General features: G+C 42.9%; 1 long non-coding RNA gene across 2 annotated transcripts in view; it reads left to right on the forward strand.

The window, feature by feature from the left end:
- Nucleotides 1-13,347, forward strand: part of LOC148000142 (uncharacterized) — a 37,383-nt gene extending 24,036 nt beyond the window's left edge. Inside the window, exons 3-4 of one of the 2 annotated variants that reach the window (XR_015641667.1) lie at nucleotides 8,150-8,462; nucleotides 11,254-13,347. This is a non-coding gene — a long non-coding RNA (uncharacterized LOC148000142). Of the gene's footprint in view, nucleotides 1-8,149; nucleotides 10,334-11,253 lie in introns of those variants that run through there. The other variant, XR_015641664.1, reaches the window with a different exon arrangement.
- The last annotated feature ends 10,254 nt before the right edge of the window (nucleotides 13,348-23,601 follow it).

The raw sequence follows: 23,601 nt of genomic DNA on the forward strand, positions 1-23,601 counted from the left end.
CAGCACCATGACCCTTTCCTTCATGAGACATATCAAAAGTTATCATTTGGTTTTTAGCTCTGATGTTTATTGGTTTCTCTGTCCCCTAGAAAACTGTCAGACATATGCATGCGTGAGTCTCCATGGTACCTCTGCAGCCTGACACACAAAAGGACATTAATAAACAGCTCAAAGAATTGGTGACCACTGCAACTAATAGCCCTCGGTGGCGATGCCCATAGAATCTTCTCAGGAACCTACAGTTTAAGCCTGATGTCACCCTAGGATATCTTCACAACAGTTGCATGCTTGTTCGTAAAAGTAAGACTTAGCAAAATGTTACATTTGACATTCTAGAATTCACCAGTGTAACAGAAAGTACCTGAAAGCTGACTAGGAAGTGGTCTACAGGATTATTTGCATTGTGTTTGCTAGTCAATAGAAAGAGAAGGTGGGTGGCAAATTGTTCTGACAAAGCTTATTCTGCGAAACATGCAGCATCTTACTGACAGGTGTTTTAAGTCTGATTACATTCTATTGCTGTTTGTTTTGAGAACATGTAGCCGAGGCTGGTCAAAACCCCATGACTCTCTTATCTTCTTCTGAGATCTTTGGATCCCTGAATTTAATTTACTTCTTGGCCAGAACACCCTCAGATCCAAACCCGAGTTCTCTAATCCCTGGAAGCCTTGTTGCTCAGTATCTTTCTTGGCTGTGTCCCTTACTATGCTCCTGAGCAAAGCAGAAAGTATTAATACACTAGCAGAAGGAAACGTCTCGAACCATAAAGATCAGCTGGCAGCTGCTTAAAAATAAGAGAAGTGCCCAGAGAGTGACTGGTGACAGTGGATTGCAGAGAGCAGGCTTGGGAAGATAAAAAGTATGGATGTCAAACAAGGTGTGGGTAGAGTGGACTTCCCACACAAGTACCTCAGTTAACTGCCTACCCAATGTCCCTAAGGTAGATACTGCTATATCTTCAAAGAGATTTTTAGAGTCATCAACTCTGCCAGCAAAAGCTCTCAGTTCTCCTACCACAGAACACTAAAGACAATCTGCTACGAATGTGAAGCCTTAAATTTGATGTGGTAATCTGTACCTGTAATCCCAGAACTGGGGAAGTAGAAGCAGGAGGATTAGGATCTTAAGATCATCCTTGGTTACATAGAGGGTCAGAGGATACCTTAGGCTACATAGCAATCCACCTCAATAAGCAGCCACCTAAAAGTAGAGACAAACACACACAAGCACACACAAGCACACAAAATTGAATAGACTAAAACGTAAAGCATACCTTTACTCCCTTCCAAGTAGACAAAGGTGACAGCATTGAGCTGGTCAGGGAACATAAAAGGCCCAGGCCGAGATGATGTTTATAACCAGCAGGAGTACAGCCTGGGTTTTTCCATTCGCTTGATTAAGATTTTGATTTGATTTCTGTGTGACCAGGAGGTCTTTTCGGAAGCAATTACAAAAGTACAGCTGGGAAGTTCAAGTTCCTCTGGAGACAGAGATGCTGAGCAGGCCAACGTGACAATATGTAACTTCTACACTACCCCTCTTCCAGATCCACCCTTTAGACACAAGGAAGGAGATTAGAAATTTTAGATAAACCAAATATCTATGTCAGGTCAGAGATAGGGTGTGTCAAGGTTTGTGAGCATGCATGTGTGTGTTATAGATACATACACATGGTCTAGCAGGAAACACTAAGTCACTGAGCTAAGGAAACCTGAGTGTTGTACTCATCTGGAAGTGAGTTGATCTACAACCACACCTTTGGTAGTGTCATGAAAAGCATTAATATTTATTACAAAGAAGGGTCTGCATGTCTTGGGGATAGAATTTAGTTGTAGGCTCAATTCCTTCTGGTCCCCTTGATGCCCTGATTAATACCCTTCGTCTTGCTGGTCCCAAGGGTTTAGAATCCAAGCCTGGATCTCACAAGACGCTTCTAGCTCTCCTCACTTTAATTTCCTTGTTTGACAAATATTCTTGCATTAGTTCTTAGAAGGGTGTCTTTTATGGTTATTTCAACAACTGCAACAGTGTCAAGAAATGTGGGGTGGGCTGGAGAGATGGCTGAGCAGTTAAGAGCACTGGCTGCTCTTCCAGAGGTCCTGAGTTCAATTCTCAGCAACAACATGGTGGCTCACAACTGTCTGTAACTTCTGTTCCAGGGGACCCTCACACATTCAGGCAAAACACCAATGTACATAAAAAGATAATTTTTTTTTAAAAAAGTAAATACACAGTGCCTTGTCTCCCATTCTAATTTGAAAAAAGTCAGCTCAGGCGCTCTCATTAAAATGGACTAGCTGAGCATGGTGGCTCCTGCCTGTAAGTCCTGGCACTCTGGAGGCTGAGGTAGAATTGCCATGTGGTTGAAGCCAACCTGGACTATCTGTGAGTTCCAGGACTGCCTATGCTCTAGAGTAAACCGTTCACTGAATAAACAAACAAACAAACAAACAAAATGCTGAAATAGAACAAGAACAAAAGCCCATGGTAAAACTTTGTCTTAATTAATTCCAAAACAGAACAAGGGCCAAGGAGTCAAAGCACTTGCCCATAAGTCTGAGGAATGAGCCCAGGACTCCTGTGAGGTGGGAGGCGAGATAGGAGTATGGCCCTGAATCTCTTGGGCCACCTTAGCAGGTAGTCTGAGGAAAAGCAACAGAAATAACGAAAGACCCTGTCTTGACAAGGTAGGTGGCGAGAACCAACTCCCAAAGTTGCCCTCTGACCTTCAAATGTGCGCCACGGCACAGACTCTCACCCAGTCCCACAACACACAAGAAAACAAAAACAAAGTAAATAGACAAACTGGCCACAGTACACCACGTCTGTGGTCTCAGCTCTCAGGAAGCTGATGCAAGAGCACCCAGAACCAGGTAGCTTAGATTCCCAAGTGAGACCCTGTCTCAGAACAACAGCAGCAACGAAATAACTTATGCTCCATTCTGGAACTTCCTGTCTCATGAGTCCCAGTGAACCTCCGAACTTTCACTTAAGAAACCACACACTAATACTGAGTTCTCTGAGAATTTTATTTATGTGCCTCTGGCCTCTCTAATAACATTATAAAGCCTGATTAGGTTGTAAGTCAGTAGTTAGCTTCTGCACCTCACTCTCTGGTTAGCTTGCCTCTGTAATTAGATTGTAGGCCTAGAAGTGCAGCTTTGGCCCTGCACTTACCACAGTGCGTAAAATGGCAACTAGGAAACAACCTGGCAGCAAGTCAGGAAATAAAAGCTCAGTTCTAACGGCATCTCCAGCTACAGAATTGCCTATCAGGATGAAAAATGAAAAGGAATTTCCCCTTAGAGTTCTTCCGGGCAGTACCAGGAAGTTTCTTTTTCTTCTCTCAGTTAAGCTCTCTCAAATTCTTGCTTTCCTTCTCTATCTAGAGCCAGGTGGTTATTTTTAGTATTTGTTTCTGCCTCTTGAGTCAGAGTCTCACTCTCTAGTCCAGGGGTCTCTCAAACTCAGGGCACGGCTTCAGCTTTATACTCCCCATTGCTGGAATTCAGGAGTAAACCCCGACATGGCATTAAAAAAAAATAAGCATTTAAATTTCATATAGAAAGTTTCTCTCCTGAGTGTGCTTTTCTGGGTTTTGGTTGGTTGGTTTTATATAGGCACACATTTATACAGCTACCTTCCACATCGAAAGATGGAGGAGAGGTCTGAAGAAAGGCCAGAGCAGTTCACAGTTGTTGCTGCTTCTGCAAAGGACCTGAGTTCAGTTTCTAGGCCCCGAGCCAGGTGGCTCACAACCATCTGTAACTCCAGCTATGGTGGATCCAATGTCCTCTTCCAACCTCCACTGTCGTGTGCATACATGTGGCTCTCTCTCTCTCTCTCTCTCTCTCTCTCTCTGTCTCTCTCTGTCTCTCTCTGTCTCTCTCTCTCTCTCTGTCTCTCTCTCTCTCTCTCTCTCACACACACACACACACACACACACACACACACACACACACACACATGCACGCACCCTTCCAGTCTGCTCCCATGCAGAGGTTGACCATTGTTCTAAGCCTGTTACTGTAAGGTGATGATGCCTGGTCTTAGCTTTTACATCACTAATGACTCAGCTGCATACTCTCCTGCCTCATCTTCTCCCCAGCACAATAACTGTGGTATTCAACAATACAGCTATGCAGAGCAGTGGTTCTCTTCATTACTGGTTAGCACTAGTTTTTTTTTTTAAACAAACAACTTTTGTTTCTCTCTCTACTGTTAGATATATGCAGTTATTTCTTGCTTTTGACTCTTATTATTAGATATTAACCTGTATGTGCACAATGTTCTGGGCAGAAGTACCCATTTATTGGGAATGTATTCAGTGGTGAAGTCTCAGAACCAAATAGCCGACGTGCAGTAATCTTTCATAAGTGTTATCAACTCATCTTCCAAAGGCTTGTGGCAAACGACAGCACATGGAAACCTCCTGCTGGAGCTCCTGGCTTTGGGTACCCGGCATTTGTAGTTACCCGGACATTGACTAAGTACACACTGGCTGAATTTGGGGATTGGTTTGTCAGCACTAAGGCAATAAATAACAAGAACATGTCAGGTGTACTACACCCAGAAGATAAGGAATGAGGAGTGAGGGAAAAGATAGGGGGAAAGACAGACAAGGTATGCAGAGTGAAAGAATGAGAAGGGAGAGATAAGGACTAAAAGATGGGGGATGAGGGACAAGAACCAAATGCCTCAAAAAGTGGATCCAGATCAGTGGAGCAAAGACAGGGAGCTGAGCCTAGTATATATTCCTGGCTTGGGCAATTTGAGAGTCTGGGAGGGAGGGGCGGTAGGAGTCCATGTTAGAGTAGCATGCTTGGGAGTCCATATTTCATTACTGGAAGTTCCATACACATTACCTTCTCATAAATTCTATGAGTTTCACTTTTAAGAAAAATGTTTGACTCTGAAGCAGGTTCTCTCTATGTACATCCCTAGATGTACAGATGTTGGCCTAGAACTCTCTATGTAGACCAGGCTGCCCTTGAAATTATGGCAATCCTGCTGTCTCTGCCTATGAAGAGAAACTAGGTTGCATGTCAAGGGCTGGGATTCCAGCCGTGCAACACCATGCTCGGTTAGAGTCTCACCTTTACAAAGAAACTCAGAGCTGGACGTGTTAACATGCCAGTCATTCCTGTCCTTGAGAGGCCTAGGTAAAGAGGATCGTGTGGTTCAGGCCATCCATTGCAAGAGACTTCAATGTCAAAAAAAAAAAAAAACTAAGAAAAATTAAATAAAAAGGAAGCAAGAAGCCATCAGCAGGAAGTAAACCCTGCTGGGCATGACCGTGAGCCACCTATCATGGATACGAACAGGTTACAACTGCTTAGGACAAGAGCAATCAGGCCTGGAATCCCAGCACTGGGGAAGTAGGGTCAGGAAGGTCTGGGACAACGTTATCCTTGGCTACACATCGAGTTTCAGGGCTGCCTCGGCTATGTGAAATTGTAGCTCCCATAAACCAATCAGAGACAAAAGAGGAAGGGAAAAGAAAGAACGACCTAGTTTCCCCGTATAAGAAGAAAACTAGGCATGTAGAATAATTAGCTGCTGGAAGTAACAAATTGAATCTCCATTGTAAAAATACAGCTCCCTCAGAGTTTAATAAAAGAAACAGGGAAAACTTAGTAAATTGTATTAAAGGCAGAAATCTTTTGAATTCCCAGAAATGGGAAGACAGGTTTGGAATTGGAAGAAGAAATGGAAGAGGACCTGGGGGTTCAGAGGGGAAGTTCAGACAGCCAGGACAGGGGTGAGGGGATGGCCTACTGAGAACAAGTTGATGTTCTCTAGGGGACTAGAGGGCCATGACCACGCCTCCCACCCCACCCCTGGCCTCATCAAAGTGTGCTACCAAAAATGAATGGTACCAGTGCCATTTAGGGAGCACAGAAAATAGAGCTGCATAGCTCCTCTGGGCTAGGATGAGATGTGTGCGAGAAGTGGGTGTGATTGTGAGATCACCTGTTGGGGTACACTATGTGAAGCTGTGTCTCTGTCCTTTCTCCCCTGCCTAGAGCTGATGGCCAATAACTAGGCAGGAAAGGGAAGATGGGACTTCCAGGCTGAGAGACAGTGTCTGGGAGAAGAATTAGGCTAGGGAAGATTTGCCAATGTGACATGGAGGTGGAAGGAACTGGTGCTAGAACTAAGTGAGAGGTGACAGGCCATGGGGCAGTAATAGTAATAGTAATAGTAATAGTAATAGTAATAGTAATAGTAATAGGAATAGGAATAGTAATAGTAATAGTAATAGTAATAGTAACAGTAATAGTAATAGTAGCAGTTAGCTCGTTTGAACTAGCTGGGAGACTGCTCAGCTATATTGTCTAAGCTTTCTTAAATATTAACAAGTCTCTGTATCATTATTTAGACGTGGCAGGTTCAAATCAGTCTGGCAATAATCACCAGCCAGAGAAAACTGGAGCCAGAGCACCCACGAAATATAAAAGTCATTCAAAATCAAAAAGAAAAACAACTTAGTGGTCGTGGTGGTGTACACCTGAACTCACAATTCAGAGTTCGTGAAGGCAGAGGTGTCAAAGAGTTCAAGACCAGCTACATAATGATGTTTGAGGTGAGCCTGGGCTACATAAGACCTTATAATAAATAGACAGACAGACAGAATAGGCATTAAATATCTTACTGCAGATAAAATTTAGAATTATAAATTTTATTGAAATCCCCATGTAAAGGGGATTCTGTAAGTAAAGCAGGGGCCATGGGAAAGGGACACAGAGAATAAAACAAAAATTTAAAGTTATAGGAGTCAAAGCAGATCCAGAGGTCATCAAAGATGTAAGTAGCAGAGAGGCCAACACCAAGTTCAATAGCAGGAAGGATCATGTGGACCCTTGTTTTGTATGGGGTATCCAGAAGACGCAGAAGAACATATGAAGACAGGGTCAGGGAAACCATAGGAGAGCATTTCTTCATCTGACGGAAACCTCGAGTTCCTAGTCAACAGATCTAATGATTGTTTTTGAAAGAACACTGAGAAAAGTTATATTATACTCTGATGACTGACAGCACCACCCCTACCCCCACCCCCAAAAATGTGCCAAGAAATCCTACAAACTGGGCGTGATAGTTAAGGCCTATAGTCCTAGCACTCAGCAAACTGAGGTATGAGTTTGAGCCAGCCTGGGCTACATATTGAATTCAAGTCCAGGCCAGGATACACAGTGAGTTCTAGGGCAGCCAGAAGTACATAGAAATACTTTGCCTTTAACAAAACCAAAAGAACACAAAAAACAAAACCAGAAAGATGGAGGAGTGAAAAGGAGAGAGGTGAAAGAGGAAGGAAGCAGGAGGACGAGGGAAAGGGCAGGGAGTACCCCCCAAGTTTTCAGAAGACACTCTGTCCACCCCATTCACCACCCACAAACTATCACAGTGTCCTGAGCCATCTAGTTTGTGTAGTTTGCACACCTGGAGTGCTGCTAAGAGGATTCCCAGGGAGTCCCCTCCCCCGCCACTGCCCACTTTAACTCACCGTGATTCAGTGGAAAGGTGAAAACAAGTTAAAGGCATTTTTAGTCCAGAACACATAGGGTTTCAGCTGCACTCAGAAGATGAGAACCACAGCTTCCTACTTTCTCTCAGCCCTGCTCTTCGAGGTGCCTTTCCAGCTGTCTCCATGGAGACTCTTACATGCTCCTTTCCCCAGAGCACCCTTTCTCGCTAAACTTTTAACATGTCCAGAAACTTACCTCTTCTCGTTCCCATTCTCCTTCCTTTTCCTTTCCTTCTTTCTCCCTCATCTGCCAAGTTTCTTCACTACTTTCACCTATCTCCCCTCATCCTGACTTCATGCCCCTCATTGAAGCAATCTACCTCCAGTCCACTTGAACTTTCAACCTAGAGACCAGTGATGCCCTCCTGTTGAGACACCCAGAGCCTGTTTCCTTTCCAAACCTCTTGTACACATCCCTTATGTGTACTTGTGTGGCTCTTCCTGGTGATCTACTCCTCCGCAGAGGCTCCAGATGTCTTTCCCTCTTAGTGTGTCCATGGTTCTCATGGTTTTCCTTCCATTTGTGTGGTGTGACTATGGATATACCAATTTGCAAACTTCCCTCCCTTGTTGCTCTAACCTGATAATGAGTCTTCTTGACATACTTCTCTCCTTTATTCACAGAGATTGAAACCTCCACAAGTAAAGGGAGATGGTGTTATATGCAGAAATTGCTGGGAAGATCCCGAGATATTTCTGAAACCTCCAAAATTAAAACTTCAGCCCATTTGGGCTGGTGCAGGGTAGATGATCCTGCTCTCACATTAATCTTGAGAGAGGGGGGAGATCATCCATTCACAACAGAAGAATGACTAACCACTGACACTCTCAAAGTCAAACACGGAAGTTGGCAGACCATTGTGCCGCATGCATCTCCCATCTGTCTGGGGCAGCAAAGTGTAGTGAGAATTTTGGTTTCCCTAAAAACTCAATTATGGTATGTGGATATGTTTTGTTTAAATCCTGGGTGTGGGATATGGGGTCGCTTCAGATTGTCCAAAGCAGCTGACTATGATTCGTATCAGGCTCTGGCTGGGGCATGATTTTGCCAGTTGAAGATAGTTTAGGTTTGGAATTCTGGAGACTCTTGAGAGGGTTTTAAAATGCCACAGCTTTGAAGGCTGCGGCAGCTGCTGAGGTCCTGGCTGCTGCTGCTTTTGCAGTCAATTGATTTCTGTTCACTCTTTTGCTGGATTACTGGTTGCTGGTTGGAGATATACTGACTGATTGAACTTGCCCCAAGGAACTTGATGTCCCTAATCAGCAGGAAGTAGTTTAAAGAGGTCTATGAGCCCCTTCTCCTCTAACCTTCTTTCTCACCTATCTAGTGTTGGGGAGTTGAAAGGAATTGGGGCAGAGAAGGGTGGTAGATATAAGAACCCAATAAAGTAGTCAGAAAGACAAGCACCAGTAAATGGGGGCTAGTTATGGAGCTTTTGTTTGCTTGTTTTTGACAGTCTTGATATGTAGCCTAAGTAGGTCTAGAATTCAGTATTTAGTCTAGGCTAGCCTCTAACTCATGGGAGTCTTCCAGCCTCTACCTCCTAAAGTGTAAGATTACAGGAATAAGCTTTGAAAAAAATTGATAAAGATAAACCAGAAGTTCTAATCCTAGGTAGATCAATAGATAGATGATAATAGATGATAGATTATAATAACAGATAAATAATAAATTATAGGTAATAATGATAAATTATAGGTAATAATGATAGGTACATTAAAGGTGATAAGATACATAGATGGTTGACAAATAGAGATAATAGGTAGATGATACATATATGATATTAGGTGATCTATAGACAATAGGTAGATCAATAATAGATTAATAGACAAGTAAATGATAGATAGATAGATAGATAATATTCAAAAGAACTCTAAGCAAAGACCCCAGCAGAGATCTACACATCTGTATTCATCATTTACAATAGCTAAAAGGTAGAAGAAGTCATGAATACACATGAACAAAATTCTGACGTGCTTTTCAACAGGGGAAGCTGAACAAAAGTGTGCAGAGTGAAATAAGCCCAACACAAAAGGACACATTGTGTATTGAGTCATTTAGGATAAGTAAACTCACAGGAACAGAAAGCAGAAGAGAGGTGACCTGCTAGCAGCAGTGTCCATCTGGGGTTATTATTTGCTGTATGACTAGTTTCTCTTTAAAATGGCAATGAATTCGCAGGTAGATTTGAGAATGATTTTACAGTCTTTCAAATACACCTATGTACTTGGACTGTTGGGTGGTAAATTTTATGCTATATAACTGTCTAGGACACCAAATTCCTACAATAACAGCCAAGTGACACGAAGAAAGCAAAGCAAGAATGAAGATTCCTAAAGCATGTTCCAGTGACCCAAAACTGTGCAGAAAGAGAAGCAGGGGGACAAGAAACTACCAGAAAACAAAATGCCAGATAGAATCGTAAATACAGCATAGTTATGGTTACTAATGCAAGTCCAAGGAGCTGGGAGTCTGAGGCAAGAGGATTATCACAAGTTTGAAGCAAATCTGAACTACATAGTTAGTTCTAAGTCAGTCTGTCTTAGTAAGAGTTTCTATTGCTGTGAAGAGACACCATGAACACAGCAACTCTTAGAAAGAAAAATATTGAATTGGGGCTGTCTTATAGGCTCAGAGGGCTAGTCCATTATCATGTTGGAAACATTGTAGTGCTTCCAAAGACTGCCATTCCCCATAGGCTACAGGAGCCATTTTTATTCGAGCTACCACACAGCCTGTGTTACATTCTGAGGCCCTGTCTCAAGCAAACAAACACCTTAAAAATAAATGGTCTGACTCTATCAATCAAAAGACAGAATTTGGAGTAGATGATTTAAGATAATTTGGTGATCTGTGGCCAATATAGCCTGAAGAACTAGCAAGAGCTCATCTAAAGGTGACCTGCCCATGTTTTATCTGCTAGAACAACACAGGAAGGCTAATAGGATGGAAAAAAAGTAATCCTATTAACCAAAAGAGAGCAACAGAGTTCCTTGTCTATGTTCATTCACCAGCAGTAGAGCGCCTGGGCCTTCCCACTGGTGGTTGTTTCAAGCTCTGTACTATAAAAGAGCCATCCTCTCTTTTTATGAAAGACCCCAGCATTTATTGTTTTTGTATGTTTTGATAAGAGCCATGCTCATTAGAGAAAATATCCCAAGGACTTTGTAATTTACCTTTGCCTTGTGATTAGTGGTGTGATTAGGGACTTTCACATGCTGTGGGGCATTTGCAGATCTCTTTTGAGAGCTTACTCTCCAGTTCATTTGTTCTTAGCTGCACACAAATTTTCTCCATTGAGCAGCTTAAGGTCCTCATACATTCTGGACATCACCTCTCATTAGGTAAGTCGTCTGCAAGTGCTTTCTCCTGTTTTTATAGGTTGTGGCTTAGCTGCTGTTCCCATTGCTGCACAGAGGTTTAATCTCAGTTGTCAAGTTTTACTTCTGTTGCCTTGCATTTAAGATCATGCTCCCAAAATCTTTGCTCAGGCCTGCATCGTCTTCATTAAATGAGTCTAGTCATTCCACAGTCATAGATCTCACACTTCAACCTTGACTCATTTTAAGTTAATCTTCATATATGATGAGGATAAGTATCTAGTTTATACCAAGCTTATGAGTGTACTCTGTATGCATGCCCTGAAGTGCATGCTGTGATGTAGAATTTGGTAGAAAAGACCCATTATTAGATGCTAGTTTATTGATTTATTGTTACTTACTTAAAGCACTGTCTGTCCTGCCAAGTATAACTCTACTTGCTACTTGGAACAGAATGACCTGGAGAAACTGCTAAAACAACTGGCTGTTGCCTTTAACAACATACTAACTGCCACATATTCTTCTGTAAAATCATGTTTGCATGCTCACTCCCACCTTGTGAGTTTTGATTATAAAAAGAGAATGCAAACTGGACCTTGCCCAAGACCTTTCAGGAGCTGTCCTGGCTTCGGTCCACCAAGAACATCTCCCTCTTCCAGTCTCATTGGTGTCAAAGTGCTTATTCCAAAAAGACTCTCAAAACATTTCCGGAGGTCCCCAGCCAGATCTCCGTTTCCACAACTCCAGTTGGTCTGGAGAAACAACACTGGCACCTCTCAGCCCATCAAAGGTCCCTGAAACCAAGAAGCTAGACCTCCAATGGAATTCTGAGGTTCTCTTCCAGTGGCCAAGAAGTCTGAGACCCAGGACTAGAGTCTTCAAGTGGAAGATGAGACTGAGCTGTGGAGATGGAGAGCTAACACAGGCTTGCTCACCCTGCAAGAGTTTGTGTCCGAAGCCTCAATGGGTTACTGAGGTAGCACAGGTCTCCAAGGAAAAGCCTCAAAGGGATACTGAGGCACTGGTATTGGTCTCAGGGGAATATACAGACGAGTCACTTAAAATGAGACTGTATCCTTCTAAAGAGATGGTGAGCGAATGTGGGAAGGTTTGTACGCCCCCCCCCCCCCCGTCAACTCTGTGATTATAGGATTTGATTGGGCTCTAACCTGTTGTTCAACTGAGGTCATTTTATCCAAAAATGCACTCACTTTTCCTAATAGAAAGTGATACCTTGGATATATGGCCCCAACATAAGAGCTCTTAAGTTGGAACAATGTGGCAGCCAAGCAGGGACCTGCTTGAGGGAGAAGCTGGATGTTTCCAGCCTACCCTGTGCACCACAAAGTTAGGTCTAAGTATATACCCCATCCCCTACTTTTGCTTAGTAACTATCCTAGTCATGGGAACCACACAGTCCTATGTGAGACCTTCATAGTTCTGCAAAGCTGGTAAGCCTGAAGGCATCAAGAAAGCCCCCATTATTTTCCCCAGAGGGAGAGATTTTGCTGGGATGCCACCTCCAATTGCCAGGGTCACAAGGGACCAAGGCAGGTGCAAGACCACTAGATCACATCCCTCCATTAGCGTCTACTTGCCACTGAGGAAAACTCCAGGTCCTCCTCCATCCAAGCTATGTTATCTGGCCATATGCTTGCCTGAAGAGAAGGGAGATGTTTAAAAGAGATATGAGGATACGGTAGACTTGAAGAACTAGCCACTCCCCAATTCAAAAACTTTTTTTTTTTTAGTTCTTTTTTTTTGGAGCTGGGGAACGAACCCAGGGCCTTGTGCTTCCTAGGCAAGCGCTCTACCACTGAGCTAAATCCCCAACCCAATTCAAAAACTTTTATTGATGAAACTGAAGCTACAACAGCGGGGAGAGCATCTCACAACAAGAGACTCAAAGTAGGCCAATACTGAGAAAGGGACTACTTATGTCAGGAGGCAAAGAAATTAAAAGAAAAATGACATTGCACCACTCCTAGAAGCTGGGTGGGCCCTTGGTAGTAGCAGTGGTCCATTGCCAGGCTCACATAGAGTCAAGGTCTGGTGAGCTGGGGAATCCAACTGACAAACAAAGCAGCTAAACAAGCCACTCTCCCTGAAGACACAGCCCTGGGGCATTCTCCCTTCAAAGTATGTGTTAGACTCTAGGTGCTCCTAAGAGAGCCCCTCATAGAAGCCAGAAAAAAAGATAACAATGGATAAACACGGGGTGGGGGTAACAGGAAGGAAGGCTGGTCGGTTACCACAGACAGTAAAATAATAATTCCTGAAATGACAACTTTCAGCCTAATCTGGCAAAGCTCATTAGACAATCCATCTGGAAAAGCTGCCTGTACTAGCCAGGGTTCTCTAGAGTAGCAGAACTTATAGACGCTTTCTCCCTCTCCTCCCTCTCCATTCTCTTCTCCCCTCTCCCTCTCTTCTCTCTCTCTCTCTCTACAATATGTATTACAAATACGTTATATATTGTATACTATAAATATACAAATGTTATATGTGTGTGTGTGTGTGTGTGTGATTTATTAGAATGATTTACAGACTGCATTTTGGCTAATCCAACAATGGGTGTCTATGAACAGAAAGTTGGAGAAGTCAGTAGTTTCTCACCATGAAGCTGGATGTTTCAGTTGGTCTTCATATGCCAGAAATCCAAAGAGGCGCCAGCTCTAATGCCAGTGAAGGAGCGGACTTGCTAGTGAGCTGAGAACAAACAGTCAAAGAGTAAAAGCTTCCTTCTCTCATGTGCTTATATAGGCCTCCAGCCGAAGGGTGACCCAGATTCAAGGTGTGCTTTCCTGTTTCAAAATCTGTACTAAAGGAATGCCTCCCCATCTCAAAGATGCAGATTAAAAGTGATTTCTTCCACTTTAAATTAAGCAAAAACCCCATACAGGTGTGCCATTCCATTTGGTGGGGGTTGTGGTAGTTAATTTCAGATGTAGTCCAGTTGACAGCCAAGAATAGCCGTTATACTGTCCTACAATGATATTTAGTGGTCCCGAAGGTGCCAACACTGACTCAAAAGGTTAGCAAAAGCCTGTCAGAAGTATGCTTGGAACAATCTAAAACAAGGACCTAAGACCACATGTTGATACATAAACAGGGTCCCACACATTTGAACATATAAAAGTGGACTTGACTGGCATTCAGCCCAGCAGAGGGGATTAATATTTGCTGCTTATGGTATGCCCTTTTCAACCTGCATAGAAGTCTTTCCTCCTAGCACAGACTTGGAACTTCCATGCACAGTACCGAGGCTAGGCTGAGAGAAGAAATGGGACTTAAAAATGGCCTGGCCAAACCCTGGTGCACAGAAGTTCCCAGAAAGAGCTGCGCAGATCTTCCTTGTTGCTGCCACCGCGGAGAGCTCGTAGGCAGCACCCCACAAGCAAACTTGAGCCTCGGGACCACAGGTAAGACCAACTTTTCTGCTGCAAGAGACCTGCCTGGCGAACTCAGGACACACAGAGGCAGAATTCCTCTAGGACCGGGCACTTCCGCTGTTTACTGGGAGTCCCAAACCCACGGATCCCAGCCCGCAGCAGCTCTCTGCTCCCAAACCCCGTGGGAGAGAGACCTCACCACCTGGTCAGGTGGACACTCCTGAGGCTGCAGAGCGGAAGAGACCACCAACACTGCCCACCCCTGCCCACATCCCTGGCCCAAGAGGAAACTGTATAGGGCCTCTGGGTTCCCGTAGAGGAGGGCCAAGGAGCAGCAGGACCGCTGCGCCTGAGACACCGCAATAATCTGAAGGGACCTACCGGATAAACAGTTCTCTGCACCCAAATCCTGTGGGAGGGAGAGCTAAACCTTCAGAGAGGCAGACACGCCTGGGAAACCAGGAGAGACTGCACTCTGCACACATCTCTGACGCCAGAGGAAAACACCCCATGGGCAAACTTGAGCCTCAGGACCACAGGTAAGACCAACTTTTCTGCTGCAAGTGACCTGCCTGGTGAACTCCAGACACAGGACCACAGGAACAGCTGAAGACCTGTAGAGAGGAAAAACTTCACACCCGAAAACAAAACACTCTGTCCCCATAACTGGCTGAAAGAAAACAGGAAAACAGGTCTACAGCACTCCTAACACACAGGCTTATAGGACAGTCTAGCCACTGTCAGAAATAGCAGAACAAAGTAACACTAGAGATAATCTGATAGCGAGAGGCAAGCGCAGGAACCCAAGCAACAGAAAACAAGACTACATGGCATCATCGGAGCCCAATTCTCCCACCAAAGCAAACACAGAATATCCAAACACACCAGAAAAGCAGGATCTAGTTTCAAAATCATATTTGATCATGATGCCGGAGGACTTCAAGAAAGACGTGAAGAACTCCCTTAGAGAACAAGTAGAAGCCTACAGAGAGGAATCGCAAAAATCCCTGAAAGAATTCCAGGAAAACACAATCAAACAGTTGAAGGAATTAAAAATTGAAATAGAAGCAATCAAGAAAGAACACATGGAAACAACCCTGGATATAGAAAACCAAAAGAAGAAACAAGGAGCTGTAGATACAAGCTTCGACAACAGAATACAAGAGATAGAAGAGAGAATCTCAGGAGCAGAAGATTCCATAGAAATCATTGACTCAACTGTCAAAGATAATGTAAAGCAGAAAAAGCTACTGGTCCAAACATACAGGAAATCCAGGACTCAATGAGAAGGATAATAGGTATAGAAGAGAGTGAAGACTCCCAGCTCAAAGGACCAGTAAATATCTTCAACAAAATCATAGAAGAAAACTTCCCTAACCTAAAAAAAAGAGATACCCATAGGCATACAAGAAGCCTACAGAACTCCAAATAGATTAGACCAGAAAAGAAACACCTCCTGTCACATAATAGTCAAAACACCAAACGCACAAAATAAAGAAAGAATATTAAAAGCAGTAAGGGAAAAAGGTCAAGTAACATATAAAGGCAGACCTATCAGAATCACACCAGACTTTTTGCCAGAAACTATGAAAGCCAGAAGATCCTGGACAGATGTCATACAGACCCTAAGAGAACACAAATGCCAGCCCAGGTTACTGTATCCTGCAAAACTCTCAATTAACATAGATGGAGAAACCAAGATATTCCATGACAAAACCAAATTTACACAATATCATTCTACAAATCCAGCACTACAAAGGATAATAAATGGTAAAGCCCAACATAAGGAGGCAAACTATACCCTAGAAGAAGCAAGAAACTAATTGCCTTGGCAACAAAACGAAGAGAAGAAAAGCACACAAACATAACCTCATATCCAAATATGAATATAACAGGAAGCAATAATCACTATTCCTTAATATCTCTCAACATCAATGGCCTCAACTCCCCAATAAAAAGACATAGATTAACAAACTGGATACGCAACGAGGACCCTGCATTCTGCTGCCTACAGGAAACACACCTCAGAGACAAAGACAGACACTACCTCAGAGTGAAAGGCTGGAAAACAACTTTCCAAAAAATTGGTCAGATGAAGCAAGCTGGAGTAGCCATTCTAATATCAAATAAAATCAATTTTCAACTAAAATTCATCAAAAAAGATAAGGAAGGACACTTCATATTCATCAAAGGAAAAATCCACCAAGATGAACTCTCAATCCTAAATATCTATGCCCCAAATACAAGGGCACCTACATACGTAAAAGAAACCTTACTAAAGCTCAAAACACACATTGCACCTCACACAATAATAGTAGGAGATTTCAACACCCACTCTCATCAATGGACAGATCATGGAAACAGAAATTAAACAGAGACATAGACCGACTAAGAGAAGTCATGAGCCAAATGGACTTAACAGATATTTATAGAACATTCTATCCTAAAGCAAAAGGATATACCTTCTTCTCAGCTCCTCATGGTACTTTCTCCAAAATTGACCATATAATTGGTCAAAAAATGGGCCTCAACAGGTACAGAAAAATAGAAATAATCCCATGCGTGCTATCAGACCACCACGGCCTAAAACTACTCTTCAATAAAAATAAGGGAAGAATGCCCACATATACGTGGAAATTGAACAATGCTCTACTCAATGATAACCTGGTCAAGGAAGAAATAAAGAAAGAAATTAAAGACTTTTTAGAATTTAATGAAAATGAAGGTACAACATACCCAAACTTATGGGACACAATGAAAGCTGTGCTAAGAGGAAAACTCATAGTGCTGAGTGCCTGCAGAAAGAAACAGGAGAGAGCATATGTCAGCAGCTTGACAGCACACCTAAAAGCTCTAGAACAAAAAGAAGCAAATACACCCAGGAGGAGTAGAAGGCAGGAAATAATCAAACTCAGAGCTGAAATCAACCAAGTAGAAACAAAAAGGACCATAGAAAGAATCAACAGAACCAAAAGTTGGTTCTTTGAGAAAATCAACAAGATAGATAAACCCTTAGCCAGACTAACGAGAGGACACAGAGAGTGTGTCCAAATTAACAAAATCAGAAACGAAAAGGGAGACATAACTACAGATTCAGAGGAAATTCAAAAAATCATCAGATCTTACTCTAAAAGCCTATATTCCACAAAACTTGAAAATCTGCAGGAAATGGACAATTTCCTAGACAGATACCAGGTACCGAAGTTAAATCAGGAAGAGATAAACCAGTTAAACAACCCCATAACTCCTAAGGAAATAGAAGCAGTCATTAAAGGTCTCCCAACCAAAAAGAGCCCAGGTCCAGACGGGTTTAGTGCAGAATTCTATCAGACCTTCATAGAAGACCTCATACCAATATTATCCAAACTATTCCACAAAATTGAAACAGATGGATCACTCCTGATTTCCTTCTATGAAGCCACAATTACTCTTATACCTAAACCACACAAAGACCCAATAAAGAAAGAGAACTTCAGACCAATTTCCCTTATGAATATCGACGCAAAAATACTCAATAAAATTCTGGCAAACCGAATCCAAGAGCACATCAAAACAATCATCCACCATGATCAAGTAGGCTTCATCCCAGGCATGCAGGGATGGTTTAATATACGGAAAACCATCAACGTGATCCATTATATAAAGAAACTGAAAGATCAAAACCACATGATCATTTCATTAGATGCTGAGAAAGCATTTGACAAAATTCAACACCCCTTCGCGATAAAAGTCCTGGAAAGAATAGGAATTCAAGGCCCATACCTAAACATAGTAAAAGCCATATACAGCAAACCAGTTGCTAACATTAAACTAAATGGAGAGAAACTTGAAGCAATACCACTAAAGTCAGGGACTAGACAAGGCTGCCCACTCTCTCCCTATTTATTCAATATAGTTCTTGAAGTTCTAGCCAGAGCAATCAGACAACAAAAGGAGGTCAAGGGGATACAGATTGGAAAAGAAGAAGTCAAAATATCACTATTTGCAGTTGATATGATCCTTTATTTAAGTGATCCCAAAAGTTCCACCAGAGAACTACTAAAGCTGATAAACAACTTCAGCAAAGTGGCTGGGTATAAAATTAACTCAAATGAATCAGTAGCCTTCCTCTACACAAGAGAAACAAGCCGAGAAAGAAATTAGGGAAATGACACCCTTCATAATAGACCCAAATAATATAAAGTACCTCAGTGTGACTTTAACCAAGCAAGTAAAAGATCTGTACAATAAGAACTTCAAGACTCTGAAGAAAGAAATTGAAGAAGACCTCAGAAGATGGAAAGATCTCCCATGCTCATGGATTGGCAGGATTAATATAGTAAAAATGGCCATTTTACCAAAAGCGATCTACAGATTCAATGCAATCCCCATCAAAATACCAATCCAATTCTTCAAAGAGTTAGACAGAACAATTTGCAAATTCATCTGGAATAACAAAAAACCCAGGATAGCTAAAACTATCCTGAACAGTAAAAGGACTTCAGGGGGAATCACTATCCCTGAACTCAAGCAGTATTACAGAGCAATAGTGATAAAAACTGCATGGTATTGGTACAGAGACAGACAGATAGACCAATGGAATAGAATTGAAGACCCAGAAATGAACCCACACACCTATGGTCACTTGATTTTTGACAAAGGAGCCAAAACCATCCAATGGAAAAAAGATAGCATTTTCAGCAAATGGTGCTGGTTCAACTGGAGGTCAACATGTAGAAGATGCAGATCGATCCATGCTTATCACCCTGTACAAAGCTTAAGTCCAAGTGGATCAAGGACCTCCACATCAAACCAGATACACTCAAACTAATGGAAGAAAAACTAGGGAAGCATCTGGAACACATGGGCACTGGAAAAAATTTCCTGAACAAAACACCAATGGCTTATGCTCTAAGATCAAGAATCGACAAATGGGATCTCATAAAACTGCAAAGCTTCTGTAAGGCAAAGGACACTGTGGTTAGGACAAAACGGCAACCAACAGATTGGGAAAAGATCTTTACCAATCCTACAACAGATAGAGGCCTTATATCCAAAATATACAAAGAACTGAAGAAGTTAGACCGCAGGGAGACCAATAACCCTATTAAAAAATGGGGTTCAGAGCTAAACAAAGAATTCACAGCTGAGGAATGCCGAATGGCTGAGAAGCACCTAAAGAAATGTTCAACATCTTTAGTCATAAGGGAAATGCAAATCAAAACAACCCTGAGATTTCACCTCACACCAGTGAGAATGGCTAAGATCAAAAACTCAGGTGACAGCAGATGCTGGCGAGGATGTGGAGAAAGAGGAACACTCCTCCATTGTTGGTGGTATTGCAGACTGGTACAACCATTCTGGAAATCAGTCTGGAGGTTCCTCAGAAAATTGGACATTGAACTGCCTGAGGATCCAGCTATACCTTTCTTGGGCATATACCCAAAAGATGCCCCAACATATAAAAAAGACACATGCTCCACTATGTTCATCGCAGCCTTATTTATAATAGCCAGAAGCTGGAAAGAACCCAGATGCCCTTCAACAGAGGAATGGATACAGAAAATGTGGTACATCTACACAATGGAATGTTACTCAGCTATCAAAAACAATGACTTTATGAAATTCGTAGGCAAATGGTTGGAACTGGAAAATATCATTCTGAGTGAGCTAACCCAATCACAGAATGACATACATGGTATGCACTCATTGATAAGTGGCTATTAGCCCAAATGCTTGAATTACCCTAGATGCCTAGAACAAATGAAACTCAAGACGGATGATCAAAATGTGAATGCTTCACTCCTTCTTTAAAAGGGGAACAAGAATACCCTTGGCAGGGAAAAGAGAGGCAAAGATTAAAACAGACACAGAAGGAACATCCATTCAGAGCCTGCCCCACATGTGGCCCATACATATACAGCCATCCAATTAGACAAGATGGATGAAGCAAAGAAGTGCAGACCGACAGGAGCCAGATGTAGATCACTCCTGAGAGACACAGCCAGAATACAGCAAACACAGAGGCAAATGCCAGCAGCAAACCACTGAACTGAGAATAGGACCCCCATTGAAGGAATCAGAGAAAGAACTGGAAGAGCTTGAAGGGGCTCAAGACCCCGTATGTACAACAATGCCAAGCAACCAGAGCTTCCAGGGACTAAGCCACTACCTAAAGACTATACATGGACTGACCCTGGACTCTGACCTCATAGGTAGCAATGAATATCCTAGTAAGAGCACCAGTGGAAGGGGAAGCCCTGGGTCCTGCTAAGACTGAACCCCCAGTGAACTAGACTGTTGGGGGGAGGGCGGCAATGGGGGGAGGGTTGGGAGGGGAACACCCATAGAGAAGGGGAGGGGGGAGAGGGATGTTTGCCTGGAAACCGGGAAAGGGAATAACACTCGAAATGTATGTATATAAGAAATACTCAAGTTAATAAAAAAAAAAAATTGCCTGGCCAAACAGTGCTAAGAAACAGACTCCCTCGGCTGGGAGCTCTGCCACTGCACTGTTTAGGGTGTGCTGCATGTGCTGTAAAGGCAGTTACTCTCCTTTTGAGATTATGTTTGGTCATCCACCTCCACTGCTCCCAAAGGACTCAGGAGACTTCAGAGAGTATGGACATACCTGCTTCCAGCAGTTCTTAAAAGATTTGGCTGACACTACACACATAAAAAAGTCCAATCCTCACCATTCCTTAACCCTTGAAGTTCAATCCATGGATGCACCACCTCCATGCCAAGGTTGCTGTGGACCAACGATAGGAGCCAACCCAGACCAACCTCTGAAACTGACCATCTCAAAAAGACCTGAGAATAGGGATGATGGTGCAGCTCCTCTGTCTTTTGATGTCCTTTCTGATCTTGAGAGACATCTGAACCAGCCCCTACTCAGTCTCTCTCATCTTGTCTATTAGTCTAGAGAAATCCTTGTCCCAGGGCAACTCTTATCCTTGAAAACCCATCAATATATCTAACTGCCCTGCCCCCAAGAGATGTTCTGCCAGCCACAGATCACTCCTTGGACCACATCAGACTGCTTATGCTGGAAAAATAGACTGTGGTTCTTTTTGGCTATGGTCCCTGGTAGTGATACCCTATACATAAGGGACCAGATGATAAAAGAAACACTGACAGGGAGCTTATTGATCTTAAATAATGATCACATGTGGACTTTGTCACAAAGGGAATCTGGAAGGGAGCACTGACAGAGTGACAAGGAGTTAAAGCTATAATGGGTCCTGGGGGAGGAATAACATGGGAACTGACCATAGAGAAGCCTTTCATGTGGGGAAATAATGTCTCAAAATGCTGGCTTCAGTAAGTGCTGTACATGAGCTCCTTAACCTCATTCAAGACTGTGGGGTCTGTTTACATGCAAACCGAGTTACTTACACTGAAGTGGGACTGACTAGCCAAAGCCCGACTTAATAACAATCCCTCCCCCCAACAATCACGTTCACTGGGGGTTCAGTCTTAGCAGGACCCAGGGCTTCCCCTTCCACTGGTGCTCTTACTAGGATATTAAGCGGACACAAAAGGGATGCATTTAACTGGGCCCCCTGTTCAGTTCCTAGAAAAAGCCTAATGGTGGTTGGTTTCTTAGTTAGGGTTTTACTGCTGTGAACAGACACCACAACCAAGGCAAGTCTTAGAAAGGACAACATTTAATTGGGGTTGGCTTACAGGTTCGGAGGATCAGTCCATTATCATCAAGGTGGGAGCATGGCAGCATCCAGGCAGGAATGGAACTGGAGGAACTGAGAGTTCTACATCTTCATCTGATGGCTGCTAGCAGAATACTGACTTCTAGGCAGCTAGGATGAGGGTCCTAAATCCACACCCACAGTGACACACCTACTCCAATAAGGCCACACCTCCTAGCAGTGCCACTCCTTGGGCCAAGCATACACAAACCATCACAGGTGGAAAATAAAAAGGGCTGTACCAGACTAGGGAAAAGAACTTACTTCACCTGCCCAGAGGTGTTTACACCTGCTACCCAGGAGACAGTTGTGAAATCATATTCTTGGTCCCCAACTTAGATGTGCTCCCAGGAAATGAGGTCCATTAATACTTCCATCCCTTAGAATCAAGAAATAAGAAAACTCCTGTACTTTTACTAGTCCTGCCAAGATGGTCCTGACTGGGTCCATGACCACCAGTGCCACTGCAATAGACACCCAACAAATTCAACATAGTCAGCATTCTACTTGGATCAAATAAGCAAAAACAAACAATTGTTGAGGAAAACACAGTCACTTTTATAACTGGATACGTTCCTGGTCAGCGAGAGTCCTCCAAAATCACAAAGGCCACTGCTGAAAAGGGTCATTCTCTAGATGAGGGATGCTGCTTTTGTTCTCATCAATCAGGAACAGTTCAGGAAATGTCAAAAGTCATTTAAAAGCAGTAAAGCCAGAGGTATAAATGGGAGATATGGGGATGGTATGCCAAGAGCAACATCCCATTGCTTCAAAATAGATATTGTCAAGGTGCTATGAAGGTGAAGAGGAAGGAACAGAACTGACTAAGGTGAAAAAGTCCAATTATTAGATGCTGGTTTGTTGGTTTATCTAGTGATTTAGTTAGAGCACTGCTTGCCTTGCTCACTTCCAAGCATAACTTCGCTTGCTACCTAGAACGACGGATCTTGAGAAACAGCTTAAACAATGGGCTGTTCCCCTTCATGAGTTGCTGCCTGCCAAAATCCCATTCTACCATGTAGTTTTAGATATATAATGAGAATGCAGACCAGACATGGGACAAGGCATTTCAGCAGCTAGCCTGGCTTTAGTCCACCTGTGGCAGCTCTCTTCCACTCTTATTGGTGCCAGAGTACTTATTCCAGAAAGACTCCCACAACCCCATGGATGTGAACAACGTGCCCAACAAATTTCAAAGAAGGACTTGACTAGATTAGCATCAATGTAACCAAAAAACATCCACTATGAATCCCACTCTAAGATTTTGATTTGTAGCTAGAATAAAAAGTAAACATTGAATAATGTCATGTCATTTGTCAAGCAAGCCAACATACCAATTCTTCATTCTCTTTCTTAATGAAACTCCTAAATCCTCTTGTGGTGAGGCAAAGACTGAGTCATATTTAGAATTCAGACAATCCTGCGAATCACCACTTCCTCCTTTGGGATACCATCCTGTCATTCAAAAGCAGCAGAGCAGTACCTGGGAACTCTGAGGCTGGCTGAGGTCAGCACCAAATGGGAAGCATTATTACACTTTCTGGGCCAGTGCCAATACACCCTGTGGTTTGAAGGGGTTTGGGAGTTGGAAACTGCAAAATTCTTAAGCAAAGACCTGTGTTTGTGTTGCAGTTGTGGCCTCAGGAAACAGACATTTGAGTAAGTTCTCTTACTT

Source organism: Rattus norvegicus, chromosome 17 (assembly GCF_021556685.1).
Source record: "Rattus norvegicus strain SHRSP/BbbUtx chromosome 17, alternate assembly SHRSP_T2T, whole genome shotgun sequence".
NCBI lineage: Eukaryota > Metazoa > Chordata > Mammalia > Rodentia > Muridae > Rattus > Rattus norvegicus.